A 7,346-nucleotide genomic window follows, 5' to 3' on the forward strand; every position below is an offset into this window, starting at 1 on the left:
GGTACGACACGACAGGAGCGATAATACATGACAAGAGTGACAAGAAGTGACCTCAACAAATCAATAATCCATCACTCGACTGGAGGACAAAACAGGTTCAAATACGAGCGGGCTGATTGACACCAGGTGTGGCCAGGTGCCTATCAGCCGCAGCTGAGGGAAAACAGCGCACAGGGGGAAAAAAACAGGAAACAGACAAAATAAGAGCGCTGACAGGAACTAAAAACAGGAAATATTAAACACAGAGGAAAAACTTAAACACAAACAAACTGTCAGTGGCAAGCCTGACAGTATTATTATTATTATTATTATTATTATTATTATTATAGATAATGTTTTATTTATGTTACACCCAGGGGATCCATATCACATTAAAAAAAAAACTATACAACAACCACCAAATAAAAAGCAATAAAAGCAATACAAACAGTAAATTTAGAGTAACATTACCAAATTTAGCACGATGAATCAGGGGTTAGTATGCGTGCCTCACAATATGAAGGTCCTGGGTTAGGTATCTTTCTGTGTGGAGTTTGCTTGTTCTCCCCGTGACTGCGTGGGTTCCCTCCAGGTACTCCAGCTTCCTCCCACTTCCAAAGACATGCACCTGGGGATAGGTTAATTGGCAACACTAAAAAATTGGCCCTAGTGTTTGAATGTGAGTGTGAATGTTGTCTGTCTATTTGTGTTGGCCCAGTGATGAGGTGGCTACTTGTCCAGGGTGTACGCCGCCTTCCGCCCATGTACAGCTGGGATAGGCTCCAGGGCCCCCTTGCCACCCCGTAAGGGACAAGCGGTAAAAATTTATGGAATCATCAATCTCTCCACACTCTTTAATGTCTGACATACAGTACGCTAGAAGCTTTTTAATACTGGGTTATTTTATACCGACACCACAGGTAGGCAGTATACAACTGCAATATGCTCCAAAAAGTGTGATCCTGACAGATACTGAGCACATGCTAGACTTTCCACAAAGCATGTTTGCTTCTGCATATAATGTACCAGCGCTGCTTGTAAATATTCTTGTCATACACAGTTCTTTCGCGATAATATGTGGCCTAAATATTAACATTTCATGATAAGATATTAGGGCTTCACGGTGGGAGAGGGGTTAGTGCATCTGCCTCACAATACAAAGGTCCTGAGTAGTCCTGGGTTCAATCCCGGCCTCGGGATCTTTCTGTGTGGAGTTTGCATGTTCACCCTGTGACTGCTTGGGTTCCCTCTGGGTACTCCGGCTTCCTCCCACCTCTAAAGACATGCACCTGGGCATAGGTTGATTGGCAACACTAAATTGGCCCTAGTGTGTGAATGTGAGTGTGAGTGTTGTCTGTCTATCTGTGTTGGCTTTGCGATGAGGTGGTGACTTGTCCATGGTGCACCCTGCCTTCCGCCCAATTGTAGCTGAGATAGACACCAGGGACCCCGCGATCCCAAAGGGAATAAGTGGTAGGAAATGGATGGATGGATGGGTATAATATTATCACAGTATTAAGGCCACTGTTATGGTTGGAGGGAGTTGACGGCACAGACACAAGGGGGCGGTAAAGCTCTATGTATTTTATTATATATATTACATTATGTATGATAATCAACAATCATACTATATATAAAATAGGGATGGCGTGTGACTAATTCAAAAGAGTGTGTGTGAGGCTAAGTCTATGATTAGCTGTAGTGTTTTACCAAATGTTGAGTGAGGAGAAAGAACAAAGCAGGAAGACAGTCTGTGAGCAGGCAAAGATAGTCAGGTAGAATGGCGAGGCGTCAGAGGTCCGTATCAAAGCAGAGGTTTAGGATGAAAGGAGGCAGTCCAGAATCCAGAGGAGAACACTAGGGGATCACAGGAGAACTCGGGATAGCACTGAGGGAGGACAACATGGATATCAGACACGGAAACACAGGGGGAGAGCGAGTAAGTAGGATAGAAGCCAGAGAAGGGGTGCTTACTAGGTACAGACGAGGGTCCACTGGTCTATATACAGCTCACCCTCATTAGTTCCAGGTGTGCTGATTGCTGATCGGCCACAGCCTTGCCGGCATGTGGGCGTGATGCGGCCAGCGCGAGTAGGATCGTGTCTCGGCACGCAGCTAACTGAGGTGCTGGCAGACACAGCTGCCGGAGAAAATGGGTTCGAGCCCACGCCGTGACTAGGGATGATGTTTTGTAAGAAATTATCGATTTTGATGCCATTAACGAATCTGTATGTGTACTGTATGTGTGGCGTATATTTTTGTGGATGTGTGTGTGTGTGTGTGTGTGTGTAAGCCCACAGTGTGTAAGCCCGCAGTGTGTCTCTGTTCCGCGGCCTTGATGTATTGTACAGTCACTAGTCCAAACTCAACAACAACAGGTGTGTGTCCATGAAAGACAATACATTGTTTAACAAAATCTTACCTTGTTTTTTAAGAAAAAAAATACAAATAAAATAAATAAATAAATATTGACTGTTGTTACCCCCCAAAAAATAATTATATTAAATAAATATTGACTGTTAGTGCCCTTTTAAGCGGGCCACCTAAGATAAATGAATGCAGGGAAAATCCTGCATTCATTTGTATTATACAGCACTTTACATTTGAAACTAATCTCAGAGTAATGGTGTTGTTCACTTTTTGCTCCATTACATGTCAGCAAAATACAACTATTAACCTACTTGTATTTGTCTGTGTTCACCAAGTTGAAGGGGAAGGGATTTTTCACCATCATTCTCGTTAGCTTGCGAGTAATGCTGTTACTCTCCTCCTCACTCACCTTGCTGCGCTCTGCGTTATACCTCGCTATGGTAAATGGGTTAACGCTCTGTGATACAGAGCGAACACTGCCCTGGTCACTTTGGCTGTCATGAATGTCATCATCTGAAATAGGATAACGTTAACATTATCTCAATTCACATCTAGCAAGCACTAATTTATTAGACGGACCTGCAAACTCTGGAGCGGTGTAGGCTACAAGATACTGTTAACGTTATCAGACACATTAAAAAAAGGCTAACGTTCACATTACCGTTAGCCACTTACTATGCTTAGGTAACCTTAGTCTAGCTAAAATTACTTCAGTCCTGGATGACATAAGAGATAACATTATTTTAGCCTAAGGGTTACAAGTGAGGAGATATGGAAATTAACCGGCAACAGTTAACGTTAGTAATTCACCGGCACTATCACTGAGACGGCAGGTTGACGCAGAGGAAGAGGGGCGTGCTGAGTTATCGCTGTCGCTGCTTCTCCACATGTTGAAGACACGACACATTTCTCTAACCTTCAGGTTATGTACGGCCTGAACATGTTTCAACATTTTTGTTTTACTGCTCCCCTTACAGGAAAACGAAGCCTGGCAATAACTGCAGATAGTCGTTTCCTTGTCGTATTTCTTAGTGAAGTGAACCCATGCCTTGGAGCGTTTTTTCCGGTCCATTGTTGTTGCTGCTTCTGTATCTGCCACCGAATGACTGAGCTACGTCATTTCCTGTGAATTGCCACAGGACATTTCCTGTGACATGGGATTTGTTCCCAGGGATTCGAATAAAGAACCAAATCTTTTTTTTACTATAGTGGCTTTGATATCAGGAACCGTTTCTCAAAAAGGGATTAAAATCCATGTAATCGTTTTTTTTTTCTTATCAAACAATGGGAGAACCGGTTTTCGAACATCATGCCGTGACAGCCAGGGTACAATGTTATTGCGGTATATGGCCCCCAAAAACGCTTTGTAAAATGCCATGGTGTGTGTAAAATTAAGTGGCAGGTATGTTTAGAATAAACACGCTTACTGTAATCAAACATAAAGATATGCTAAAATGTTCTTATAATATACATTTTAACTTTTTTACTGAAAAGTGCATCCAGTTAGAGGAATAACAAAAACAGAGTGGATGAGGAGGAAGAAAGGTAATTCCATATATATCAGGTCTAACTGAGAAACTCAGAATAATTTTTAACCAAGACAATATCCCAGTACACTTCCAACCAGGCAGCACCCGCCGTCCGCCTGCGCAATGTGACTTAGTACGCACGTGCGGAAAATGGCAGACGCCCATATAATACATCATAGTCGTGGGAGAGTGGGAGAGTGGCCGTGCGCAACCCGAGGGTCCCTGGTTCAAATCCCACCTAGTACCAACCTCGTCACGTCTGTTGTGTCCTGAGCAAGACACTTCACCCTTGCTCCTGATGGGTGCTGGTTGGCACCTTGCATGGCAGCTCCCTCCATCAGTGTGTGAATGTGTGTGTGAATGGGTAAATGTGGAAGTAATGTCAAAGCGCTTTGAGTACCTTGAAGGTAGAAAAGCGCTATACAAGTACAACCCATTTATCATTTATTTATTTAGTCACTTCTGACCTGGAAGTGTATCCATACCCAGCAATCTGGTATGTGAAGTACTTAAAAGTAGCCTATTGCCACATTTCTTTGAACCGTAAACCTTGCTTGCCTCACCATCAGCAGCTGTTAGACTATTGTACTGAATCACACCTGAGCCATCATAAATTAATCAAATCTTTAATGAACATGAAAGTAAACAATGTGATAAAGAACATTTTACAACAATTGATCTCTGACCAGATATCTGGTCAGGACACTCTTCACTCTTTTACCTTCACCACATTGTCCATTCCTGCAATCTTGCCAGTGCTTGGAGGCTGAAATTGGCTGTCGTACTCGACGGCCGCAACCGCTTGATGACTATAATACAATACAGATACAGTCTGCTTTTCAAGTCCAAATGCATTCGCTGTTTTCTGTAGTCCACCTTTGTCGGCCAGGTAATACAAAGCACACACTATGTTTTTTTTATTACATCCACGGGAGCCCGCGTTCTCATTGTCTCCCCTTCGACAAATGGACAAAGTTTTTCGCTAAGTAAAATCACAGTTGACCTGGCCATTCAAAAGTTCTCTTGACAGTCCTCTGGCACAACCTTCAAGGTTGCTTTCACATCTTGCACATCTTCTTTGCTCTACTGCATGTAGCAATCTGTCCAAACTTTTGAGAGTTGTAGCATCTTAATGACTTTGGTACATAAACTCTGACTGGATAGCTCACAAATCCCCAAAACACATTCTAAACGTACATTTTCCCCATCAAACTGAATTAACACTGTCTCAGTATCCTTCTTTACCGTCTCTCTTGATGTCTTCATTCCTTGCACGCTTATTATCCTTCCTCCTCTCATGTTTTTCTTTATCACATCCATTCCAACTCTCATTGGAACCCTCGCGATAACTCCTTTGCCACCACCACCACCACCATTTTGGGCTTCTTATTGTGCTCTCAACTGTATTCTTCCCAACTGTATTCTTCCCAATCTCTTTTAAACTGAGTGCCCTTTTAACTTGTTTTCCATAAGTGCAATGTACTAAAAAATACCCATCGTATAAGATTTGTGCATGCTCCATCTCACCTATCTTGCTTGCCAGCGTAGTAGTTAACATAAACTGGTTTATGCATGTATGTTTAAATGTTCTTTCTTCATCCAGAGTCATGTTTAAAGCAGCTAATATGTTCCCATGTATACACTTTGTGTTTTTTCCTTATGTTCATTAGTAAACTCTGTGTTTCACCTTGAAGGCCTTGAATGTCTACTGGTAGTATAATGTACTCCCTTTTTGTGGAGAAAGCCTTATCTGTTTAGAACAAAAGCAGTTTTTTTTTCTGGCCCAGAGGGGCTGTTTTCGCACTAAATAAGCTGACTCTTTTTGTTTGAGTTTAGACCCCTTCTTGGTGCTACTATTGTTATATTGTGAGGGCTGGTCTCCTAAATCTTCAGTAAAACTTGGCCAAGTACTATTCTGTCTCTGTGGTTCTTCTTACTCAACATATGTGTCATCCAAAAGAACTTGGGATTGACCAGTATGTTTTATTCCCTGAGAGGAAGACTGGTCGCATGCAACATTCCCCAGATCGTAGACCTATGTTTCATGGTCCTTTGCCCAGTCATTCTTCCAAAATTCCATTTCCACCACGCTGCCTACTGCCACTCATGCTCAACTGCCATTGACAGAGGGATTTTAGTATGTTTATTCCTCACTCTTCTCCATGTTTTTTCCCATCCTCTTCCAGCTGAAGATTCAGCCATCCTTTAGCTTCCTCTAAACCGTCTATTCACTTTGTGCAAAAGTTTATATTTGATGTTTTTTTGTAGTTTATCAGTCTCTCCGTCTCCAACCAGTTCGGCAGTGAGTAGCAACCTCCTCCCTTTTGGATTTGATCATGTCAGTAGTCCTTTATCTTTAGACCTCCAATAACTGTTGCACCGTCAAGATCTGTAACTCCAAAATGGTCTAAAAGTACGATCACACTGCAGAGCTCAGCATAAACATCCATTTTGACCCACAACAAGTGAAAAAATGTCAGACTATACTTTATAAAACCCCCAAAAATTGTATGTATTCAACAATTGTTTATTGTACAATGTCTTCGTGTCACGTGCGGGTCGCATTTTAATGCGGGATCGTTCCTCCAACGCAAACATAGACACTCCGGACAACAACTAAAAGGTAAGAATGATTTAATAACAAAACACTGGTACAAAAACAGACGAAAAGAAACGCGTGGCGAAAGCACAGAAGCTAATGCTAACACTAGCACAGGATCAGGTAACAAGAAATCTAGTAATTACCAACTAAACAGTTGCATACCGCAAACAAGGGACCAAGACCGACTGACGGGACAAGGCAGGCTTAAATAAGGAAGTAATTAACAAAAATAGGTGTGCGTCTGGAACCCTCAGCAGGTGAAATTAATATGTTACCATGGTGACCAAACTGACTCACAAAAAGGTACACAAACAACAAAGGGAGTCCAAACTAACAGAAAATAACTAAACTAAACATGATCCAGACTACGGATCATGACAGTACCCCCTCCTCAAGGACAGATACCAGATGTCCAAAAACAAAAACAAGCAGGGTCAAGAGTCACTGGAGGGCGGAGGGAGGAATTGGCGGTGGGTCGCCAGGCCAAGTGTCCCCGAATCCACCGAGGCAAAGTCAAGTGGCGGCGGCAAGGCGAGGCGGGCGACCAGGGAGCGGCCACATCCGTGGCCGACAGGGAGGTGGATGCACTTGGCGTGGCGGACGACCAGGGGGCGGCCACATCCATGGTCGACGTGGAAGTTGGCACGTCGGCGCCGTCGTAACAGGCGTGGACGCAGCAGAAGACGAGGAGTCAGGCGTGGACGCAGCAGAAGACGAGGAGTCAGGCGTGGACGCAGCAGAAGACGAGGAGTCAGGCGTGAACGCAGCAGAAGATGAGGAGTCAGGCCTGAACGCAGCAGAAGACGAGGAGTCAGGCGTGAACGCAGCAGAAGACGAGGAGTCAGGCGTGAACGCAGCAGAAGACG

This window comes from Nerophis ophidion, linkage group LG08 (genome assembly GCF_033978795.1).
Source record: "Nerophis ophidion isolate RoL-2023_Sa linkage group LG08, RoL_Noph_v1.0, whole genome shotgun sequence".
Lineage (NCBI taxonomy): Eukaryota > Metazoa > Chordata > Actinopteri > Syngnathiformes > Syngnathidae > Nerophis > Nerophis ophidion.